The sequence below is a fragment of the Lutra lutra genome, chromosome X (assembly GCF_902655055.1).
Source record: "Lutra lutra chromosome X, mLutLut1.2, whole genome shotgun sequence".
NCBI classification, from domain to species: Eukaryota; Metazoa; Chordata; class Mammalia; order Carnivora; family Mustelidae; genus Lutra; species Lutra lutra.
The window spans coordinates 64,002,467-64,027,313 of NC_062296.1; the positions used below are offsets into that span (position 1 = coordinate 64,002,467).

Genomic DNA, 24,847 nt, shown 5'->3' on the forward strand with positions numbered 1-24,847 from the left:
GATCAGGAGGGTCTTTTTCAAACATCTGAAGGACTTCTCTCCAGAGGAGGGAAGAGAAGAGTGGGAGCTTTCTGCTCAGACAGGTCTTGAAGGACAGGATGAGGACCAGTGGTCAGAGGAGCCGGAGAAACTGGTTTGGGCCCAATCACAGAAAGATCTTTGTTGACTGAGAGCTCCTTCCCAATGGACTGGTCTATGAGATGTTTCAGAAAGGCAACGGCCATTAGTCTAGGATGTTTTAGGGCTAATTTGGGCATGTGACCAGGGGAGAACAGAAGGACCTTCAGAAAGTCCTTCTCCGTGAGGAAATGCTATGGTTCTGGGAATCTCTTACACATAAGAGATACCACATGATATGCAGGAGAAAGAAGGCGGGAAAACTAGATTCAGAAGTTGACTCCTCCCCCTGATGACAAAGTCACTAAAGCAGGAATGACTGGTTCTCCCCCAGTATATGTTCTCCCCCTTTTCATAGGCATAGGATCCCCAATTTTTACCTGGGCACATGATCATCTGGAGCAGAGTACTTTTTCCAGCCTTCTTTGCAGTTGGGTGACTAAATTCTAGAGTGAAAGCAGAAACAGTGAGTGCAACTTTTGGAAAGTGTCCTTAAAGGGAAAGGGCATGCTTTATTTCCCCCCTTTTTATTCTTCACCCATCTTTCCATTCTGCTGCCTGGAATGCACATGTGATGGGTGGAGCTCCAGCTGCCTTCTTGGAGCATGAAGGTGAGGACTACATCCCAGGTTTGGCAAAGCAATAGATAGATCTCTGGTCCCTGTGACTTTGTGGAGCAGAACTGCCTATTCCCCAACTCTGATGGCGAAGAAAAGTAAACTTCCATCTGTTTAAGTCACAGCTATTTTGAGTCTCTTTATCTAATCTTGACTGAAACAGGTGCCTAATCTGGGACTTTCTGAGCCTCAGTGGGTAACTTCATCTGTATAATGGGAATCAAACACTTACTCCACAGACCTCACATTAAGCTTGGGCAGAGAAATGATGTTTGTGGAGGTACTGAAAATACTAGGCAGCATTATAAAAATGTGAGACTTTTTAAAAATCTGTCAGATTGGGATGCCTGGGTGGCTCAGTCAGATAAGCGTCCAACTCTTGATTTTGGCTCAGGTATGATCTCAGGGTTGTGAGATCAAGCCCTATGTTGGGCTCTGCACAGGTCATGGTTCCTGTGTGTGATTCCCTCTCTTCCTCTCCCTCTGCCCCACCTCCTTGCTCACGCATACACTCGTGCTCTTTCTCTCTCTCTCAAAAAAAGCGGTGGGGAGACATTTGTTCCTGGGCACCAAGAAAGGCATGGCAGGGGAGGGGTGGGTAGTTGGGGAAGGAGGATTGTATGAAAGAAGATTAACTGGTTTTCCCCTTCCATAATGCTTCCTAAAAATTCTGCATTCTCCTCACTGACCCGAGGCCCCACTCGGGCTAGTGTCAAGCAGTTCACCTGGGTTGGGGCCCATGTTCTGGTGTTCAGAAACCCGGTATGTGCCCAGATCATAAGGGTTCTCTGAGGTCTGACCCAGACAGGTGAAAAGGCAAAGAAAGATGTCCATTTAAGAGCGGAGATGCTCAGTCCTGCAGTGGCTCCCACGGTGGCCAGTGTCACGGGCTCGGCTGGACTTCCTTCTTATCTCTTCACGCGTACGGTCCTGGACTCACAGTACGTCCTCCAGCAGCTGTTGAACTGAACCCAATGTCCAGCAAGTCTGGAAGTGGGTGAGAATCCAAGCAGGATGGGGTAGGAAAGTTAGCGACTTGACATGATGAGCCCGGGGAAGGCTGCCAAGCCCCGATCTTCTGAATGGCCCTCCTCCTGTCTTCAGTTCACTGGCTGGAGGATTGCAGAGGATGGAGATGATTCTAATCTGGGAAGGGAAGGTCTCCTCTCCATTTAGAGCAGGGAGGCTGCAAGGGCAGGATCCAGAGGCCTTTCCCATCAAACAGGTGGCGAGGCCAAGTGGGAAAGCAGAGCTCAGGAGAGAAGGAGCCGGAGTTCGAGAAAGCAGAGGCCAGGTGTGCTTGCCAGTATCTGGGGAAGAGTCCCAGCCTAGAATCAGGAGCAGAAGGAGAGGAGGAGGGGGGAGGGGGTTGGTGATGGGAGCTGAGAGCCCTGCAGATATCTCTTGAGGACCAAAGCCCTCGGCTGACAGACCAGGTGTGGCCTTGCGTCAAGACGAGTGAGCAGACTCTGCTTCTTGCCAGGTGGGCTGGCCTGGTTCTGCTGCCCAGTGAACATTCCTGAAGTCTGTCACCACAGCTAAGCTGTGGCCAGGAGGACCAGCTGCTCCAGTCACACTGCTGGAAGGGCCACACGGGCTACAGCAGACGTGTCTGGAGGAAACCCATGAAGGGAGCCCCCATCCCTAATAGACTCTGAGCTTCTGGAGGGCTCTACTCTGCCCAGCCCACCATCTGCTCCCAGCCCAATTCTGAAGAAAGGAGCTCAGGAAATGGAATGGAATTGACTTGAGGCCAGCATCAGGAACCCTTCCACTTCCCCATGAGACTGTTCTGTCTCCCGGTTGCCTTCCTCTCCCATAGCCCTCTATTCACGTACTCGAGTGTAAGTAAATGCGGACCAATGGGCTGGGCACCTACCAGGTGAGAGGCACTAAGCAAGTTCCAGCTTCTCCCCTCTGCTTCTTTTAGTTTTGTTTTGTTTTGTTTTGTTTTTGTTGGTTTTTTCCCCCCTCTGCTTCTTGACCTAGCTTTTGGGGAAGCCCACCATTCTTGGTCAAGCGGTGATTCCTGGCATTTTATTTATTTATTTTGGGGAAGAAATGGGAGAGGGCAGAAGAAAGGAGGGAGAGAGAATCCTCCTGCAGATTCCCACTGAGCACGGTGCCCAATGCTGGGCTTGATCTCACAACCCTGAGATCATGATCTGAGCTGAAATCAAGAGTCAGAGGCTTTACTGACTGAGCCACCCAGGCACCCCAATAGTTCTTTGCATTTTAAAGGAGGCTATGGAAGGGAGAACATTTCTTCAAAGAAATGGCTTTCGGATGATGAGTGGACAATGACAGTTGCGGATATTTTGAAGAAGGACGAAGAGGCCCTGACATCATGCCTCTTAAGTGGAGTCATCTGCTCTGCCCCATGTTCATGCAGACCCGAGACCCAGCGTGCAGACCCGAGCCCCAGCCCCAACATACATGTACCCCGGACTCGGGTTTCCATACTGTATCTGCAAACATGTGCACAGACGCCCTTATAATCATATATGTGAAGACACACCCCTGAACATCAGCACTCCCACAAGCCTGCTGTGCCTGCCCAGGAGGGCCGTCTCTTCTCCCTGCCCCAGCCAGCTGGAGACTGGCTCCCACTGAAGGTGCAGCCGCTGTGTAATTGACAGGCTGGCTAGTAGCTTCTTCATTCAGTTGGAATCCAAGATGCCATTACCATGGCGACCACGGTCCCTTGCAGCTCTGTTATCTTCCGTGCTCCTGGGAGTTGAGCGTGATACCTGGGAGACTTTCCTTCTGGAAGCCACTCCTTCCTCCAAGAGTGGCTTTTAATTTTTCCCTGGGGCCTTGCTTCTTTGGAGTAAGTCCATAGTACCCCTCCCCTGGCTCTCCCTCTGCTAATGAGAGGGAGGTTCTAAGAAGAGCTGTGCTTTAATCAAGCTTGTGGTCTCCTGGAACCTTCCAGCTACCCTCCTGGGGTGTCTGCCAAAGGGACTAAGAGATCTACTCCTTTCTTCAAGGTCACCCTGGGGTTAAGGCTATGTAGGCTCATGGACTGAGCTGGAAGGGCGCAGCACTCAATGCGGCGCATTGTTCAGAACCTCCCCCCCACCTCTTCAAGCCTGAGGGACTCATTCCTCCAGCTGCCGGGGGGTTGGCTACTGACAGCTCTCCACTGATTCCCTCTCCAGAAAGTGCTCAAGAGAGCTGCCTCACTCAAAGTCACACTATTCTCCCTGGAGCAGACCATACTCAATGGCCAAGTGGGGTACAAAGGCTCATGCCCCTTACCTCAATTCAGGACAGCTCTGAAGGGCCATACCCATTCCAAGGCTCCCAGGGGATCATGGGAGCATCATAGCTCAGGCCCTCGTCTGCTCACTCCTGCTTCCCTACCCCTCGTACAGGTGTTGACTCTCAAGGCACTCCTCCAGAAACCGTCTGCACACAAGTTTCCATCTCAGAGCCTGTTTCCCAACCCAACCCAAAACAAAGGGTCTAGAGCCCATCTAACACAGCCCTCCCCTTGACAGATGAGGAAACTGAGGCCCAGATAAGGGCTAGATACCCTTAAGTTCACTCGGGGAGTTCATGTGAAGTGTAGTTGCTTGATCCAGACTCTCAATGTTGGAATAGACCCCAGAGGTCCCATAATGTATGCAGAAAGAAATGCAGTCAAGAAGCTGTTGGGTAAAGGGCACCTGGGTGGCTTGGTGGGTTAAGCGTCTGACTCTTGATTTTGGCTCAGGTCATGATCTCGGGGTGGGGGGATGGAGCCCCACATTGGGCTTTATGCTCATCAGGGAGTCTGCTTGGGATTCTCTCTCTCTTTCCTTCTCCCTCTCCTCCATTCACGTTCTCACTCTCTCTCAAAACAAAAAGAAAAAAAAAAAAAGTGGTGTTGGGTAATTCTCACAGCATTGATGAAAGCAATGATGGAATGAAGGAACCAGAACCAACACCATGGTTCATTGCCAAGTTGTCCTGCCACCCTGGGAACTCAGTCTTGCTGCATCTACCACCACCGGTGGGAAGATTTCCTGTGGCCCCTACTTCTAGGTGTGGAGTCCCCAGCTGAAAGTTACCATGGGTGTCTAGATTGGGTGACTCTGCCCCAGCCCAAAGATGGCTAGAGAAGTGGAGACCTAACAGGACTGGTAGAGTCAGCCAGACTACACCGGTGGCTCTTAACCCCACCTGCACATTGTAAGTACCTGAGAGTTTTAAGATCCCGAAGCCCTGGCCACAGGCCACACCAATTAAATCAGAATTTCCAGAGATAGGGTCTGGGCATCGGTATTTCTCTTTAAGCTCTTAGGGTGGTTCCGCTCAAAAGCTGAGACCAGTGCAGTAGGGAAAATCAATCATGAAGATCTGAAGAATCTCTCCTTTTAGTTTCTTGTGGTATCAAGTAAGGTTTGATCAAGGAAGCAGAACCACTCAGAGTGATACAAAATAGGGGTTTGTTGTGGGATTGAGCCCAACACAATTGTGGGGGCTGGTTAAGCTGCCCATATGAGAGCGTTGGCCTGTGTTTGGGTGAAAGCCCGAGGGCCTGTGAGCACCAGGGCCAGCAGCTGAGATGAAAACAATGGACCCCGCAGTAGCTATCTATCGCTGTGTAACAAACCACAACAAAATCTGGTGACTTGAAACAATAAAGAGTTATGAGCTCACAGTTTCTGAAGGTTGGGAACAGAGCAGTAAAGCTGAGTGGTCCCGGTTCAGGGTCTGTCATGGGTCGCGATTCAGGTGTCTGCTGGAGCCAGTGGTCATCTGAAAGCATAAACAGGGCTGGGACATCTGCTTCCGAGAGGGCTCAATCACATATCTGCTGCTGGAAGGCCTCAAGTGCCTTGCTGGCTGTTGGCCAAAGGCGTCACTTTCTGACTGCATGGGCCTCTCCACAGGGATCCTCCTGACAATGGCAGCTGACTTTCCTCAGTTCAAGCGATCTCAGAAAAACAGAGGCAGAGAGACTAAGATGGAAGGTGCCGTGTCTTTTGTTGTTTAAGTCATAAGTGGCATCCCATTGTTTCTGTCATCCTCACCGTGTTATCTATCGAATGGTCCGTCCAGATAACACATAGACTAACTCGGTACAACGCAGAAGGACTCATGGAGAGAAATACCAGAAGGCAGGATTCACTGGGGCCTGTGGGAGGCTGGTGTGGGGAAGTGCGGAGACAAACTGGAACCCACCAGCGCAGCTAGAGTCCACATTTCACTGCCTCTGACCTCTCTGGGATGGGAGAAGTGGCACTCTCAACCTGAGCTTCAGAGACACCTGCCCCAGGATCTGCAGAAGCCAAAGGAGAAGATCCAGAAAAAGCAGAAATAGCTAGGGGCCTGGCTATACCCTAAGGCCCCAAAGGTGACCTTTCGACTCTTAGGCTCAGCAGTAACAGGAGTGAGGTTGGCTCATAAAAGCTGCTGTGGCCTCACCTCCATCTCCTAAATCTCTTGCAAATTTCTCCTGCCGCCCACCCTCACCTGATGGGCACAGAGATGGGAATTCTGGGAAATGTAGTTCTAACTAGGTGCTCACACGGTAAAGGCGCCACAGGGCTGGAGTATGTGTTGGGGAATGGGTGCAGTCAAAGGAGCTTTCCGTTCCTTCTCCCTGGGCTGGAGCCAGCATGAGCGAAGACAGCCATGGGCGAACCAGAGTCTGACAGTGAGAACACAAAACACCTCGGCACCCCCAGAACCTCAGGGAAACCCTGCCCCAACCCCCCCATCCCTCATGAGGCCCATTATAGACCCACTGTGGATTGAGCCTCTTGCATTCTGCAGAGGGGAGGGAGTGGGGGAAGGATGGCAGATGGATGATCAGAAAGCTGATTCCAAATCAGCTGGAGTGGACAGTAATTTCTCCCTACTTCATATCAATAACCTCTCGACAGCCAGATGAAAATCACGCTTTAATGGTCTGGTCACATCTAACAACACTCGTGGCCACTCATACTGTTAGCCGGATGTCCCCTGAGTCCAAAATATCTCACACTAATGTTCCCCCGGCATGGCAAAATGGCACACAAAAGATAGTACAGAGGACCTGCCTGGTCTGTCATTTCATAAACCCTAAAAATATTTCTCCTACTAGCCTCCTCATGCCTGAAAATCCCAAATCACAGCATTAACACTCTAGAAAAAAAGCTTAAAATTTGCTTTAATGCACAACTGCCTGTAAGAGGGGTCACATTTTAGGCTATTATCAGCCATTTATGTTCCTTAGTGCAAATGAAATCTGGAAAGGCACAGGACGTAGGGGATAAGTGAGGGAGCATTAGACACCTGACAGGGACAGATAAACAGGAGTGGGAAGCCCCACAAAGGGAGTGTGAAAGAAATAATCTTTTTTTTTTTTTTAAAGATTTTGTTTATTTATTTGAGAGAGAATGAGTGAGAGAGAAAGCATGAGCAGGGAGAGAGGCAGAGGAAGAGGGAGAAGCAGACTCCCCGCTGAGCAAGGAGCCCAATGGGGGACATTGAGACCCTGAGATCGTGACCCCAGCTGAAGGCAGTTGCCTAACCAACTGAGCCACCCAGGCTCCCAGAAATAATCTTAATATATTCGTGGACTACTGCTTCATTTTCTTCTTTTTGGACTCACAGAAAAACTACACTTCCCAATGTACCTTGAAGTTAGACTGAGATCATGTGATAGGATTCTGGCCAATGGGCTGTAAGTGGAAATAATGTACAGCACTCCTCCCAGGCTTTGCCATTAAAAATAGCTTGTGCAACCTTCACCTTCAGCAGCGAGCAGAGAGGATGCATATCGAGATGGTAAGATCGAAGCATTTGAGATCCTGGATACTGCCCTGGACAGTGGCCCAACTCACTCGGGACTTCTTCATGGGAGGAGCACAGAAACCTCTGTCTGTCTGAGCCCCTGAGATTGGGGGCTTAATTTGTTGCTGCAGCATAATCTATCCTATCCTAATATAGAAATTGGTATTGGAAATGAGGATTTGCCAAGATTAAAACCTCAACCCTAAGGCGAGGTGGCAGAAAGTGAGGAACAAGATATCAGAGGTCATTAAGAGTGACGCGTGTTACGCAGGACAAAATATTCAGTCAAATTTTCTTTTGCGAATAAGTAAGAGATGGCACTGGAGAAACCTCTGAGTTTCAAAATGACTCAAAGCGAAGACCAGACTAAGGGCATGGCCTTTCCACAAATTCCCAGATGCCTTTAGATGGCACCCATTAAATGTAGAGCAAGGTGTAGGGTTGTGAAGGCGGAGAAATTATTATCATTTATTATGCCGAGGGTTGACGGCCCACCCTTGCCAGTCTAAAACAGGGTGTGTGTGTTCCAGCAACTGCTAATCTGGTTGCCCAAGAGGCCATAAAGTCTCAAATGCAAAAGTTAGCTTGCCTCTCCATCCCCAGCTCTCATCAAAAAAGAGGAGTGGTAGATGGCTTGGATTTATTTACACACTGGTTTAAAAAGAAAAAAAAAAAAAAAAAAAAACCAGGAAAAACTGACTCAGTGTAAAGGGAGTCCAGAGGGGAAGCAGGAAGTAAAACTCCTCATCCTTCAACTCCTATCATCCTCACATCTGAGGCATGAGCCTAGTAAATAAGCTTCAGAAGTGTGTCTCTTCGTGTGAAGCCAGTTTTCCCATAGATGAAAAAGTTACCAAATACACAGTGGTAAAGAGAGAAGGAGCTTTCCGGAACACCAGGGATGAAAAGAAGCGATGGCTTGATCTGAGCTGGAGATGAAAGAAGGAGCCAAAAATGAGGGGGTGGATGACGAGAGACGTTATCTGTGAAACCAAGAGATGATGTTAGTGGAAAGGGATTCCCTGAAAGAAGGGGGGGGGCTCTCCAGGGATTGGGTCTGTGGAATGTATACTCAGGCCTGCGGTCAGGCTTTGTTAGCCCTAAGCCAAGGGATGAGCCCAGAGACAGGCTTTTTTGGGTTCCTGGACCCAATTTCCAGTATGTGTGTTGGACGGGGCTTCCCCCATACATCCAGCCAGTTCTCCAGACATCAGCTGGGCGGCATCCTACAATTCAACTCAGTTCTGATAATGTCTACCCTGAGGCAGCCTCAAGTTCCACAGGGCAAGAGCTCAGTCCTACAAGACTGCCCCGCTCCTACTTCTGATGACTTGGATCGAGGCTGTCACCGGTCCTTCTTACCAACCAGCTACAGATGGGGAGCTCCCATGACTTCCTCCTTCAGAGTGGCCCACAGAACCCAGAAACTTCTTACTCACTAGATCACCAATTACTAAAGAACAGAACTCAGGGAACACCAGAAGGAAGAGATGCACAGGGTGGGCAAGGTAGGGGCCCTTTCCAGGCCCGCCACTCTGCCCACATCTCCACGTGTTCACCAACCCAGAAGCTCCCAGAACCCTGTCCTTTTGGGGTTTTATGGAGGCTTCGTTACACATTTGATTGATCAAATCTTTGGCCATTGGTGATTGAATTTAATCTCCCGCCCTTCTCCCCTCCCCGGAGGTCAGGGCTGGGACTGAAATTTCCAACTGTCTCTTCAAGGCTAGTTCCCCTGGCCACCAGCCCCCATCCTTAAGTGAGGGTTCCCAAAGTTGCCTCATGAACATAACAAAAGACTCTCGAAATCCCCAAGGCTTTTAGGAGCTCTGAACCAGAAACTGGGACAAAGACCAAATAGATATTTCTTCTTATAAATCACTGTATCGCACAGGCAAAAAGGACAGACTGTTATGTCAGGGAGAAGCTCACCGTGCATGGTTAGCTGTAGTCCAACTGAGCCCAGCCCTCGTGGAATTTCCTGTGTTTCCATGGAAGAACGGGGGCTCTGGAGTCAGACAGCCCTATCTAAGTCTAGTTTCATCTCTTTCCCGCTCTGCTGTATTAGTAAGTCACTCAACCACTCTGAGCCTCACACTGTCAAGTGGAACTGGGAATACCCTCTCAGAAGGCTCTGGAAAAATTAGATGAGATCAGGAGCACATAGGCGTGGAGCAGGTGTCCTCCTTCCCATCCTCCCCTCCTCTGATACTTGGGTTACTCGGACGGACCGGAAATGCTGCCACAAGAAGCGGGGGGGCGGGGGGCAGAGGGACATTACAGAGGCAGAGACTGGAATGATGAAGGCCGCAACCGCCAGGAGCTGGAAGAGGCAAGAAACAGAGTCTCTCCTAGGGCCTCCAGAGGCTCAGTCCTCAGACCCCCGGATTTCCGCCCAGGGATGCTGCTTGGGGACCTCTGGCCTCCAGAACTGTGAGCTACCAGGTTTGTGGTCATTTGTCACAGAGGCCACAGAAAACTAATACAGTGGCCTACTGAGTCTGTGACACCCCCCACTCCCACCCCAAAGAAGGAGTAAAGAAAGGCCTGGGTTCCAAGCCCACACTCCAAAAAAAGAACCCTTGGTCCCTTGGCTGGCAGCTGCAGATACCAAGGTCCCTCTTGGTCCCTTCTGATGCGCACTCTTCTTTTTAATTCATTTATTTGAGTGAGAGTGAGCACAAGCCAGGGAGAGGAAGAAGCAGATCCCCCCTTGCCAAGCAAGGAGCCCGATTCGGGGCTCGATCCCATGGCCCTGAGATCATGGCCCGAACCGAAGGCAGCCACTCAACCCACTGAGCCACCCAGGCGCCCCTTGATGCACATTCCCATCAGTTCCCAGCCTTGCCACCCCACAGGAGGCGTCCAGACAGAGAAGTGAGAGAAAGTAGTATCCTTTCCTTCTCTGTTTCCGGCACCACCCGCCCCTCACCCGGGCAGCTGGAGAGTGTCTGTATCCGAGCACCTGGAGTCAGGCACCTGAAGGCGGCCTTCTGTACCTGATCCCCGGCTACATCAAGGGTGCCCAGGGGAGGACAGAACCTACAAAAGTCAAGCGTGTGGCATCACCCTATAGATGGCAGCTTCCCCCGGCGTGGGGCTGACATCCCGAACCCACCTCTCTGGGACACTATGAGAGCTAAGGACTGGAAAGAACACAGCCACAGGGGTGCTCATGCTGAAGACGGGTTCTATTGCTCCGTGTTCAACATGGGTGCAGCCGTGTACTGACTTCGCAGACCGCAAGGTCTCCATTTGCCGCACAAGAAGACCCTCTCACGTGGTACCTCCCTGCTCACATCCTGATTCCCTTTTAGTGGGTTCCTGCAGCTGCCAGGTGTAACCTCCACAATGCCATGCCCCCAACCCTCCTAGAATCCTGGAGAGTTCAAGACTGTCCACCGGCAGAGGCCTGGGCCATATGGACACCCCAAATTGAACACCACTGACTATTAGGCAAGTGAGATTTAGAGTCACAAAAGGGAGGTACCAGTCCCTCCCAGACACAAGCCAGCTAGGATAAAAGTCCATCTCAATCTGAGGGCCCTGTAGTAGCTCGCCACCAAACCCATTTTCTTCCTGCTACAGGCACACAACTGGACTACATTTCCTAGTCTCCCTTGCAGCCAGGTGTGGTCATGTGACTGTTCTGGCCAATAGGAAGTAGGCAGAAGTGATAACTGGTCTGGCCCAGAAAAGCCAGCCATGCCATCCTCCTCTCCCTCTCTCTCTATTAATCTCTTCCTCCTCTCCCAGGCAGCTGGATGTCAATCTTCAGGGCAACCTTGAAATAGATGACCAACTGTCCTGGTTTCCCAGAAACTGGCCTGGTTTTAGTACTGAGAGTCTACAGTACTTGGGAAGTCTTGGGAAGACCCCCACTCCTCAACAAACAGAGACCATTGGTCAGCCCACCTGAGAGGTACACATAGAAGACAGTAGAGGTTCCATCTGCCGGGATCCCTGAATGTGTGCGCGGAGCAGAGCCCCCATGCCTTGCCACCTCCCACCCCTGCCAGTCAGCCAGGCATGTTTTGGACTTTATTTGAGTGAAAAATAAGCTAAGCTTTGTTACTTTGTGTTTCCACTGCTAATGTAACCTCGGATGATACACCAACTAATATTTTTGGAGAAATACAAAAATATCCCGTGTTCCCTCAGCTATTTTAAGCAGACAGATACCAGTTATAAATAGAAAGACTATATATTATCTGGGATCATCCTGGCTTACACCTGTTGTCTGAGCATAATTATTAATAGCACCCCCTCTTTACTCTCCAAAGTGTCCCTGTTTTCACAATCTCTAATATGGCTACAGGTAATTTCTAGTGTGAACACATGCCTGAACTGCTGTAGAAAAATCGTTAATTGAATCCTATTTTAAATGCAATTATTTAAGAAAGAAGCATTGGGTAATAAAAGTAGTTTGCCTCGCAGCTAATACTCAAAATTCAGCTCTCAGGGTGTTGGATTTTCTCCATGGGACACACTGTGTACATCACCGAGAACCGTCCCAAGACCTAGATTTCTTACCGACCGTATGTTTGGAGGGTGGCCGTTCATCTCGTGCTTCCGGTCTTTTCTGCCCATCCATCAGTCACAAATGTTATCTATTGAATGGTCCGTCCAGACAATGAAATATTATTCAGTGCTAAAAAGAAATGAGCTGTCAAGCCATGAAAAGACAAGGAGGAACCTTAAATGCATGTTACGAAGTGAAAGAAGCCAATCAGAAAAGGCTACATACTGTATAAGTCCAACTACGTGACACGGAAGAAGACCAGTGGTTGCCTGGGGTTGGAGAAAGGAAGAAGGGAGGGATGACTAGGGGGAGCACAGGGGCTGTCGAGGACACAGAAATTGTCCCATATGGTACCGTAATGGTGGATACACGACATCACACGTTTGGCAAAACCCATGGAATTGCGCAACACAAAGAGGGAGCCTTAATATAAGCCCCAAGCTTTACTAAATAACAAGGTACCCATACTGTCTGGTCCATGGTAACAAAGGTACCACACCAAGGCCAGATGTTAAAAATAGGGGGCCGGTGGGGGAGGGGTTGAGGAAGGATGTGGGCCCTCTCTATAGTTTCTGAGCAGTTTTTCTGTAAACCCAAACCTTTGTTCCAAAAAATAACTTGAAAAGAAAACCTAAGGGGCAGCTGGGTGGCTCAGTCAGCGAAGCGTCAGCCTTCAGCTCAGGTCATGGTCCCGGGGTCCTGGGATCGAGCCCTGTTTCGGGCTCCCCACTCAGAGGAGAGTCTGCTTCTCCCTCTCCCCCTGCTGCTCTCCCTGCTTGTTCTCTCTCTCCAGGTGGCCGTGTACTGTGTGAAGGTGCTGGGGCAGACATCCGAGGGAGACGGCCCCAGTGCGGTGCGATGAGGTACCTGAGCACCCACGGGCAGGGCAACTTGGGGGAGGTGGGTTTGGGGCTGAGGCCTCAGAACAAAGCGTGTGGGGGAGGATCAAGGGAGGGAAGGCACAGGGAGGTGATCCCTCGCTGGGGTGGCTGGACCTCCCCCACATCACCATCGGCCTCCTGAGGGAGCCCGGCCACACTAGAACAATCCAAACAGGAGGCCGTGGGGCCCCAGCTGGACGCTGCTTACCACACAGTGAAGTGAGAACAAATCCAGAGCAAATACTTGCGATATTTCGAGCTTGAGGACGCCCATGTTTTATTCATGCACATTAGCATGGGGTCTGCAGGCCCCTGGAGTCTGAAGGAAATTAGAAAATCACAGAATGTCAGGGCTAGAAGCAGCCTGGGGGGTGATCTAATCCAGGCCTTCCTTTTGCAGAAGAGGAAATTAAGGCCCACAGAGGGAGGCGACCTGAGGTTACAAAGACAGCTGGTGTGACCTGAGCTTGTTGCCCTCCTGGCCATGTGCCTTTCTTCCTTCCCTCCCCCACCTCCAAACACACACACGGAGTTTTGCTCCCCACCTTGACTTAGTATGAACTTTGAGTCCCTTGACAAAAATACCCCTGACCTAGGCTTGACCCCAACCCTAGTCCTGCCCTGCCCCCAGTGATTTCCCTGCCCATCAGGGTGGGTGCTGAAAGTGTGACTGATGGGGACAACCCTGGGTGGCACTTTCCTAGTGCTTCACAGGCAGTTTAAGCATAAAGTACCCAGAGAGCCTTTCGGAGCATTTCCTGTTTCTCCAAAGTCTCTGGGAGCTCAGCAGTATTAGTGACCAGGCAGAGACCTTCAAGGGAAAGAATTCACCTGCAAGGGTCATATGGGCCAAATGATGTCCCTCTCAACCCGGATGCTGGAGCCCTAACCCCCAATGTGACTGTATTTGGAGCTGGGCCCTTAATTAAGGAAATTAAGGTTCAGTGAGTTCATGAGGGTAGGGCCCTGCTATGGTGGGGTGGTGTGCTTCTAAAAGGAAACCCCAGACACTTAGCTGCAGCTCTCTCTGTCGTGTGAGCACATGGCAAGAAGGCAGCCATGTGCAAGCCAGGAGGAGGGCCCTCACCAGAACCCAACCATGACCTTGGACTTCCAGCCTCCAAGAACAGTGAGAAAATAAAGTTCTGTGAAGCCACCGAGTCTGTGGTATTTTGCGATGGCAGCCCAAGCAGACTAAGACAGAGGGGTCTGGGCCTCCGGATGTCCGGGAAGACTGCCCTCCCATGCCTTCCCAGGTGCCCTGGCCACAAGGAGAGGTCCGGCCCCCAAAGGCACACGGAGGAGCCCTGCCTCCTGCTGACATCGGGACTCTGGCACCTTGAGCAGCGTGGGCCGCCTGATCCATCTCCAGGCTCTGGGGTTCTGAGGGCCAAGCTGGCAGGTGACCGAGGAAGAGGGAGGGTTCAGGGAGGAAGACCAGCATCTCCATTCAGGGAGAGCTGCTCCAGCTCCAAGGCTCCAAAAGAACTGTAGCTCCAGGCAAGGTTTTTAAGTTCCTTCCTGCTACAGTGGGTACAAGGCCTCTCTCTCTCCTGGCCGGGGGGCATGGATGCGGGCACCAACCCAGGCTCTGGCAGGAAGCAGGCTGTAGTAGGCCTCCTCCCGAGAAACAGAATCAATAGGATATATATAGAGAGAGAGAAAAAAATGTATTATAAGGAATAGGCTCATGGTTTAGAGAGGTCGGTAAGTCCAAAATCTGCAACGTGGGTGGGCAGGCTGGGGCTCCAGGAAGAGCTGATGAGGCGGGTCTGGTCTGCAGGCTGTCAAGAGCCGAAGGTGTAGATGTAGTCCAAAGTCCATCTGCTGGAGACTTCTCTCTTGTTTGGTAGGTAAAGGCTACTCTTGTGCTACTCAGGCCTTCAACTGTTTGGAAGTGGCCCACCTATGTTAGGGAGGACAATCTACTTTACTCAAAGTCACCAATTTAACTGTTAGTCTCATCCAGAAACATGCTGACAGAAACACCCAGAATATTTGACCTCATATCTGGGTACCCCATGGCCCAGCAAAGTTGACCCCTACAATTAACCACCACACAGGCCTTGCGCCCACAGCTCTGAGACACACAGTCTTCTCCCTCCTCTCCCCGGAGGGCCCTCTGCTTCTCTCTGCTTCTCCCTGGTGCTTGGCCCCTGCACCGGCTTTCTAAAAGCTCCCTCAGGGCACAGAGAATTTCCTCAACTGCCTTAAGTTTTAGGAAGCAAACTCTTAGCCAAGATTCTCAGAGGCCATGAGGTAGCAAAGGGGAAGCAAGGGGAAGGAGGGCAAGCTCTTGGGAGGACACACACACATACACACACATCTACACACACACACACAATTCAGAACGCCCCCAAACGCTATGCAGCTACACTGACGAATGTTACTTATTCACATGCTCTCGCCCTCCATCGGCAGATGCGACGGTGGAATTGTTTCGAGTACTTTCTCTTCAGTGTCTGGAGAGGCAGGGCTATTTATCAGGACTCAGGTGACCTGCTCTGCACCTGGCTGGCTGCCGGACCTGAGCAAGAAATTCTCTAAGCTCCCTTTCTTCACTGATAGCCTGGGAAGTCCAGTTCCCACCCCTGCAGGCCACTGGTGGCGAGAAATCCACTCGTTGCTCACCTATTTCCCAGGCTCCAGCTCTGTGCCGGGCACTGCAGGGGGTGCAGCTGTGACAGGGACCATATGGCCTGCTGTCATGCAGGCAGCGGTCAAGGAGAGAAGACAGGTGGGTAATCTGGCCTACGGGTGTCAAAGGGGGGCGGGGTGGGGGGGCTGCTGCATGGGGCTCAGCAGGTACCAATGGGGTTCTAAGCAAGTTGGGGCACGTGTCCAAGACCAGCAGGTGAGGGTACACTGGGAAAGCCTTTGCTGTGTGGTGGCGGCCTTAGCCAGGCCATGTTTCCAAGGGGGTAGGGAGGGGGGACATTGGGGCAGCTGGAGCCAGGGCCAGGTGTGCCTGATGGCTGGGCCTGGGAAAGGTCAGCCTGGACGTGTGGCTATGGCTGAACTGGACAAGACCTCACGTGGCAGGTCAGGCCTTGTAACTTTTTCTGGTGGCCAAGGACTTTGTGTGTTGGACAGGAACACAGCCAGGCCGTAGGAAGCCCACTTTGGGGGTAGTGGGAAGGAGGAAGAGAAATTCTCCACGGAAGAGGCCAGATGGCTGAGTTAGCACAGAGGCCCTTGGGCTCTGAGCTCTAGCCCTACCTTGGTCACACCCATGGGAGCCACCAGCCAGCCCCACGGGGGACACTTGGAGGGTGGGCTTCCTGCCAGCTCCTCCCTGGAAGGCAAACAGCTCCAGCCACGCCCAGAGCAGCAGGGGCCAGCTCCCTTCTCCAGCACACCCTCTACTCCCATCCAAGCCAGGGTGGCCAGGACAGGCCTGGGCCTCCTCGGCCGTGGCTGTGGGCCCCAATCTGTCCATCTAGGTGTCCCTGTCCATGGGGCTATCTCCTCTTACTATGATGAAGGCACCGAGTTGCCTTGATTCACGCAGACACAAGTACAAGTAGTTCCGAGTTACACAGTGTGGCCAGCCGCCCTGGTTCATGGATTCCCTGTCCTGGGCCTCTCCTGGCTGGCGATGATCCAGAAAGACAAAGCAATTGTCTTCCTTTTACAAAGAATCATGTGGTCACTTTTGCAATGGGGCAGCCAAGCCCACGAGTAGGAGTCCCTCCCCTCCCAACCCAGTGACTGGACCCCCACGTCTCCCTCTCCATCTCTATGGCAGCTCAAGATGCAAAGAATTTTTTAGAGTTGGAAGGGACGTGATACAAGTACCTCAGACACAAAAGCAGAGACCCCATTTTTCAGATGAGAAAGTTGAGGTCAAGAGAGGATGTGATTTACCCAAGGTTACATAGCTGGGGGAGGAGGCAGGCCTCAGTGTATAGCCTTCCTGCTCCCTGCAGAGCCCCGGCCTCCCCCTACCAGCCACAGACTCCTAGCCCGAGGGTAGATGGGCTTTGAAAAGCAGCAGTACTGGGAGCTGCATGGGATTAAGATCTAGCAACTGAAGGGGCACCCGTGGGGGTTCAGTCGGTGAAAAATCTGTCTTCGGCTCAGGTCGTGATCCCAGGGTCCTGGGATCGAGCTCTGCATCGGGCTCCCTACTCAGCAGGGAGTCTGCTTGTCCCTCTGCCCACCTCCCTTGCTCATGCTCGCTCTCTAAAAAAATAAGTAAAATCTTTAAAAAATACTATAGTACTGACCTTGTAGAGTGTCTTCATACCATAGAACCCAAACAGTATGGAGAGTGGTCAAGGTGGCCTCCCATATGCCAACTAGAGGAGCCTCGCAGATACATGGTTGAGCTAAGAGCCCCGGCAAGACAGCAGGATGACACGGAGACACAAAAGCGTTCACTACGCACGTCACAGTGGGTTATGCAGAGGCACACGGCTGTGTCCTACAAATAGAGACATACAAAAATGACGGCCATGAAGTTCCATTTGGTTGTTACCCCTGGAGTAGAGGCAGGAAGGTAGTTACCTGGGCCTTGGTCTGTACTGGCAGCATTGTATCTCAGTCGGTGCAATGTTTTATCTCATTCGGTACAGGGAAACACAAATAGTACAGTGCATGGGGAAAAAAAAAAGGTTTTTACTGAGGTAAACTTCCTACCACATAGAAGTCACCATTCGAACCATATTCAAATATCATTCACACTTTTTTTAATGTAAGCTCTACACCCGGTGTGGGGCTCAAACTCACAACCCCTGAGATCAAGAGTTGCACGCTCTACTGAATGAGCCGGGTGCCCCAGATCATTCACAGGTCAAGAGTACAATTCTACCAGTTTTCCAAAGTGGTTACACCACTTTTTATGCCACCCGCCCCACCCGCCCCATGAGAGACAGTCTGCTCTCTGTCTCTGTCCTTCCCCTGGTTTGTTCGTCTTTCAGATTTCAACTGACATATACCTCCCATTGGGGAAGCCCTTTTCTGGACCCCCAAAGCTAAGGACGGGGCCTCCGCCAAAGGCTCCAAGACAGGCTTAGCATCTTTTTCGGCTAGGCACGCCGCTCTGGGCACTGGAGGACAGGGGCTGTGTCTTCTTTTCGTGGTGGAGGCACTAGCCTACAGCTCGGCCCCATCACTGACAAATATTTCTTGAGCACCAACTCTGTGTCAGACACTGGGTATCTGCGTATCCAGCTGTGAACAAAACAGGACTCCCTGCCCGCCTAACCCTGCCATGTATATTTGTTATATAAAATGATTGTTGAATGAATGAATGAATGAATGCGGACCAATGGAAAACCACACAGAAAACCTCTCAGCCTCCTGGCTCCCTAGTCCCCTCCTGAGTAGGGGTGCTTGGAAGCAGAGGGAAGTGAAAACATAAAAGAAAGCACCTGCTCCTGAGAAAAATGCAGGCAAGGGATAAATAAAATCTTTAAAGAAAGAAAATGCAGGTAAGGGAGCCGCGCAATGGAATGGGGAAGGATCTGGGATTTCTCCCTGAGCCCCCTCACTTTCCACCCTTCTCCATTATCATCTACAGCCCACGCTCCACCAGTGGATCTCAGGGTGTGGTCCAAGTGCAGCAGCACCAGCAGCACCTGGCAGCTTGTTAGAAATGCAAATTCTCCACACGGCTGGGTGGCTCAGTTGGTTAGGCATCTGACTTTTGGCTTTTGCTCCCATCATGATTTCAGGGTTGCAGGATTGAGCCCCATGTCGGGCTCTGCACTCAGCGGGGAGTCTGAGATGCTCCCTTTCCCTCTGCCCCTCCTCACCCACCCCCCCCTCAAATAAATAAATAAAATCTGGGGCGCCTCGGTGGCTCAGTGGGTTAAGCCTCTGCCTTCAGCTCAGGTCATGATCTCAGGGTCCTGGGATGGAGCCCCGCATCGGGCTCTCTGCTCAGCGGGGAGGCTGCATCCCCCCACCCCCTGCCTGCCTCTCTGCCTACTTGTGACCTCTCTCTCTGTGTCAAATAAATAAATAAAATATTTTAATAAATAAATAAATAATCCAAAAAGAAAGAAATGCAAATTCTCAGGCCCCATCCCAGAGCTAGGGAATCAGGTGCCCTGGGGGTGGGGCTGGCTGGCTGTGTTTAACAAGCCTTCCAGGAGGTTCTTATACCCGCCAGCTGGCTGCACGCAGAATCATCTGGGGAGCTTTAAAAGCGGGTGGTGGCTGGCATCCCCCACCGCCAGGAAGTCTGAAGTAATTGGTCTGGGAAGAGGCCAGGCGATTCTACCGTGCACCCAGAGGGTAGGCCTCGGATCCACTCCCCTGTGGTCTGGGTAGAGAAAAGGAGCTGCTCACCTACAAGGGGTTTGTTCACGCCCTGACCTGACCTAGCTGGCCTGACCTAGCAGGGTGTTTCCGGCACTTGAGTGCGTGGGAATCCCCTAGAGGCTTGTAAAAGCCGCTGGGTTTCCCATTTAGCAGGTCTAGGATACACAAGAACTTGCATTTCTAGCCAGTTCCCAGCCAATGCTGCTGGTCTGGAGACCTCTCTGAGAACCACTGCCCTAGATGATCCTGAGAATAGGAGTATTACCCTCATTTGCCAAATGGGGAAAGTGAGGCACGCGGCAGCAGAGGGACTTGCCCCAGGTCACGTAGTCAACAATGGAGCTGCATGTGAACCCCAGCGCTCACAGTCCTTCCTGGGTGACGTGTTCAGCGTGGGACCAGGATGTGTTCTGAGGAAAATTCTGAGCCCTTTCCCCCCTCCAGCACCTTCTTCCCGGAGGTCCCCCTCTTCAGGGCCAGCAGAGGGTGGCAGCTGTGGGTGCCTTTCTTTGTGCTGACAAAGACTCTCTCCTTTGACCAAACTTGAGTCAGGCTCCCCCGAGAACTCCTGACTAGGCCTCAACCTTGGGCTCTGTCCTTGGCCCAGTGACTCTGCCTCCTTAGTCCAGTTTCAGCAAGAAGCCTGGTGAGTCTGTCTAACCCAAATCCCCCACCCTTGGTATCTGATCAAATTTCTCACCCCCAACCCTCCTTATCCCATCACACTGGCCTGCCTTCAGCAAAAGTCCCATCGACTTGGTTTTGCCAGGATGCCTTTTACCCCTGGCATTTCCTCTTGGTCATTCCAGTGACTCCAGCCCTACTCCTTGGCCATAAATCTCCACCTGTCCTCTTGTATTTGAAAGCAAGGCAGACTCTCTCCCCCAGTGCTAAACCCATTGGAGGGGTCCCTGCACACATCAGGAAGGTCCTGAAGGAAGTCTGCGGCCATCTTTAACGAGCGCCACCATTTTCTCTTTACTGTGCTCACCTTCCTCCAAGGTCTCTCCCCCAGTTGCTTGGTGCCTTCCGCTGGCCCTGCTTCTTTGGGGCCGCAAGCCAGCTGTCCGCTTCCCTGAGGTCCCCTTCGCTTTGCCATGGTGGCCTACACCCCCCACAGACCTCCATCTTCCAACTGCGGTCACCTTCACACTAAGCGCGCTAAGCACAGTCGGCTCCTGTCCCTCTGGGGTGCACCTGCCTTCCACACGGGGAGACCTTATCAAAGTTAGCAGACCTCTCAGGGTGGAACTTACGGCATTAATGTCAGAAGCCAGGATCCCTCAAGCAGCCATTCATTTCAAGTTTACCAGACCTCTACGAAGCACATCCCACACTGGGTGCCGGGCACACGAAGACTTTCAGCACTGCCTTTTTCTTTTCTAACTGAGGAGACAGGGAGACAAATGCTTCAGGAGACCCGGAAACCCAAGCCGGGGATTTGGTCTGGTTTGTTCATTGCTGCCTAGAGGAGGACCAGGCCCATAGGTGCTCAGCAAGTATTTGATGAATGAATGAACTGAATGAGGAACCTGCCTAAGAGATTGCCCTTTTCTTTCTCCCCAGGTGTTAGCAGAGCCCAGAATGTTCTAGCCTGTTGATGTGAATGATGTGTCTGTTTGGGGGTGATGTTCTGGTCGACTATGGGCACGCTGAGGGCATTTATCTAAAAGCGCCCATTCCAGACCTTCACTGCAGCCTCTGATCTCCCTCTGACTGGTTGCTCGGCTCCCAGAGGGAGCTCAAGAAGTACTCGGGGCCCCCGAGGAGACAGTGGAGGTCAAACAAATGTCATCCAAGAGATGAGCAAAGCCACTGAAGGGGAAGGGGGAAAAAAGCTAGAGGAGCAGTCGCCGGCTGAGCTGCAGCTGGGGAGACCAAACCATCGTGGCAGGCCCCAGATCGTCCCAAGTTCACCACTAAAGGCCCAGAAAACCCTGGGTCCCGGGCAACCCTGGACTCGGGTTACCCTAGCTGCTGGGGAAGGGAGAAGGTGTGGTTGGACAGGGCTTCCCAGGAGAGGCGGCCAGGGGGAACCTGAGACAAAGAATGAAAGTGGTAAATTCTACAATTACTTGTTTACATGCCTGAGGTCAGGGGCTGGATCTGGTTCACTCCAGATGGCCCACTATGGGGGAGGCGGCCTGTTTAAGGTTTCAGATTCCGCTATAGGCCCACCAGGGTTTCCATATTCTGAGCCTCCATTTCTCTCAGTTGTAAAATGAACCCACTGACACTACTTTTTTGGGGCATCTGGGGGGGCTCAGTCGGCTAAGCGTCTGACTCTTGATCTCAGCCCAGGTCTTGAGCTCAGGGTTCTGAGTTCAGGCCCTGTGTTGGGCTCCACGCAAGGCATGGAGCCTACTTAAAACAACAACAACAAAACCCACAGTACTTTCCTCTCAGGCAAAACGAGAGAAACGTAAACTGCTGAGCATAGAAGAAATAAAGTGTTAGTCTTGTTGCCTGGCCTATAGTAGGTGCTCAATAAACACAGGACCCTGGATGCCCCCCTAATGAAGAGAGTGGGGTAGAAGGCTCGGGGGAGGGGTGGTGATCTTTGTCTCCCACCCACAGCCCCCTCTGAACCCCTGCTGAGGGAGGGGCAAAGAACACAGGTCTTCTCCTTGACCTTTATTGATGGCGTTCAGAATACCCAGAAGAAGCAGGTGTTCATCCAGGAGGGAGCCAGGTCCATCTATGGGGAGATGATTCTTATGCTAGGCTGGCTTCTCCATTCTCTGCCCTCCAGTCCTCCACTTCTCTCGTCCCCAGCCTCCCTCAATCACTTACCTCTACAGCAAAAGCTGAGGTCTGCACCCAAACACTGCAGCTTCTCCTCTAACTCAGGGTCACGCGTTGCTCTTTCTGCGGCCTCCTGACACTCCATCCAGCTCATGTCCTCAGGACTCCTGCTCTGACATCCTCCCATGGCACCAGCCTTCCAGCATCACTGACGCTCCGCCTTCCCACTGTCCCTCCCCCACCTGATAGCCTCTGTTTCCTCCTGATGCTGCTCAAATGCCATGCCTAAGGACTGCTACCACTCTGGGGCAGAACCCTCCACTGACCCACATCCACTGCCCTGTGTTTGCCGCCCAGCACCACAGCCCGGCTCCCACCAACTCCAGCACCTACTCCGGCCCACATGCAGGTGGAGAAAAGTCCCCAGCACGCTGACTGAGCCCACTTTAAGGTAATGACCATGAACTTCTTTTGCACCCTTAACACTGTCCACTTGTCATCCTGTATTTGCCCAGTCCATTCGTCCTTCTACTTTCCCACCTCCCACGATGTCCTCGTACCTCCCACGCCTTCTCCTCCATCCTCACTCAAGGCCAATGGCCTGGCCTCCTGGCTCACGAAGCCGGCTGAAGACGACTTATGCAGCCTCCCACAGCCCAGCTACCCTGCACAACCTCTGCTGTGTCTGCCTGGCCACTGGGGATGGACTGTCCCCTGCTCCTGCCTCAAGCCAACACCATGCCCAGTTGTCCGCACAGCGAGGGGGCTTTTCTCCTCTCTCTTCCATGGCACTAATCATTCCCTCACTTCTACATCAGTCTCACGAGCATACAAACCTTTCTGGTGACTTCCATCTTAAAGAACTTTCCCGTGAGCCTGCCTCCCCGTGCAGCTACCACCCCATGCCTCTGCTTCCCGCAGGAGCAAAATATTCAGAAGAGTTGTCTATCTGGGCTGCCTTTTTCTTTTCTCATGTCACTGTTTCCTTTTCCTTGTAGAATGTAAGGCACCTAAAAGAGCGCTTAAGATAGTAATGAGGTCAGGGCGCCTGGGTGGCTCAGTCGGTTAAGCATCAGCCCTCCCCGGTCATGATCCCAGAGTCCTGGGATCGAGTTCCACATCTGGGGAGCCCACTTCTCCCTCTCCCTGTGCCTGCTGCTCCTCCTACTTGTATACTCTCTCCCTCTGTCAAATAAATGAAATCATTAAAAAAAAAAAAAAAGACAGTAATACACTCCTATGACTGAGCAGTTCGATCCCGAGACGTGTACCCAAAGGCATTAAAAGCAAGAACTCAAGTAGAGGGGCACGTGGGTGTTCAGCTCAGGTCATCGTCTCAAGGTCCTGCAATCAAGCCCTGAGTCAGGCTCTGCGGTCAGCACCGTGTCTGACTGCTCTCCCTCTTCCTCTGACCACCCCCCAGCTCACACATTCTCTCTATTTCTCAAATAAATAAATCTTAAAAAAAAAAAAAAGGAACTCAGAGCATGCCAGCATTGTCCAACCACCTTCATAGCATGATTGCAATAGCCCAAAGGTGGAAACGGCCCAAGAGTCCATTGATGGATGAATGGATAAACAAGTTGAGGTAGGGGCGCCTGGGTGGCTCAGTGGGTTAAGCCGCTGCCTTCAGCTCAGGTCATGATCTCAGGGTCCTGGGATCGAGCCCCGCATCGGGCTCTCTGCGCATCGGGCTCTCTGCTCGGCGGGGAGCCTGCTTCCTCCTCTCTCTCTCTGCCTGCCTCTCTGCCTACTTGTGATCTCTCTGTCAAATAAATAAATAAAATCTTTAAAAAAAAAAAAAACAGGGGCGCCTGGGTGGCTCAGTGGGTTAAAGCCTCTGCCTTCGGCTCAGGTCATGGTCCCAGTGTCCTGGGATCGAGCCCCACATCGGGCTCTCTGCTCAGCAGGGAACCTGCCTCCTCCTCTCTCTCTCTGCCTGCCTCTCTGTCTACTTGTGATCTCTGTCAAATAAAAAAAATAAAAAATAAATTAAAAAAAAAAAAAAAAAAACAAACAAAAAAAAAACAAGTTGAGGTATATCTACACCAAGGGATATTATTCAGCCATACAAAGGAAGGAAATTCTGACACACGCTACCACGTGGATGAATCTTGAAAACATCACGCTAAGTGAAATAAGGTAGATGTGGCAGAACAGATATTGTGTGATTCTACTTCCATGACGTATCTAAAACAGGCAGATGCACAGAGACAGGAGGTAAAACAGAGGTCACCAGGGCCTGAGCAGGGGGGTAAGAGAGAGTGCTTGACGGATACAAAGCTTCTATTTGGGTTGATGGACAAGTTTTTTTGATGACTTTAGGTGTGGTAATGACTTTTTTTAAAGACTTTATTTATTTACTTATTTATTTGAGAGAGAGCGTGCATACAAGTACGTGGAGAGGCAGAGGCAGAGGGAGAGACAGAGAATCCCAAGCAGACTCTGCCCGGAGCCAGAAGCCCAACCTGTGGCTCCATCTCACAACCCTGAGATCATGACCTGAGCTGAAACCAAGTCAGACGCTTAACCCACCGAGCCACCCAGGGGCCCCTGATGATGACTTTTTAGATGTAATACAAAAAGCAGAATCCATGAGAGAAATAACTGATAAGTTGGACTTCATTCCAATTAGAAACCTCTGCTCTACAAAAAAAGTCAAGCCACAGACTGGGAGAAAATGTTGGCAAAAGACTATTATCCGACATATACAAAGAACTCTTTAAACTCCACAATACAAAAACAAAACAACTAGATTGAAAACATGGGCCAAAGATCTTAGACACCCCACCAAAGAAGATAAACAGATGGCAGCAAGGATATGAAAAAATACTTCCCATCATGTGTCATCAGGGAAATGCAAGCAAAAGAATAATGAGATACCACCATGCACCTGTTAGAACAGCCCAAACCTGTAACACGGGAGC

At 51.4% G+C, this 24,847-nt stretch overlaps 2 long non-coding RNA genes across 2 annotated transcripts; one reads left to right on the forward strand and one right to left on the reverse strand.

The window, feature by feature from the left end:
* Positions 1-48: 48 nt before the first annotated feature.
* LOC125092457 (uncharacterized) lies at positions 49-17,083 on the forward strand. The gene is made up of 4 exons (XR_007124935.1): positions 49-60; positions 5,720-5,725; positions 12,984-12,993; positions 16,942-17,083. It is a non-coding gene; the product is annotated as an uncharacterized LOC125092457 (long non-coding RNA).
* Positions 14,431-20,537, reverse strand: LOC125092456 (uncharacterized). The gene is made up of 4 exons (XR_007124934.1): positions 20,432-20,537; positions 17,415-17,468; positions 17,135-17,331; positions 14,431-14,811 (listed from the first exon to the last, which is right to left on the reverse strand). It is a non-coding gene; the product is annotated as an uncharacterized LOC125092456 (long non-coding RNA).
* Positions 20,538-24,847: the final 4,310 nt, after the last annotated feature.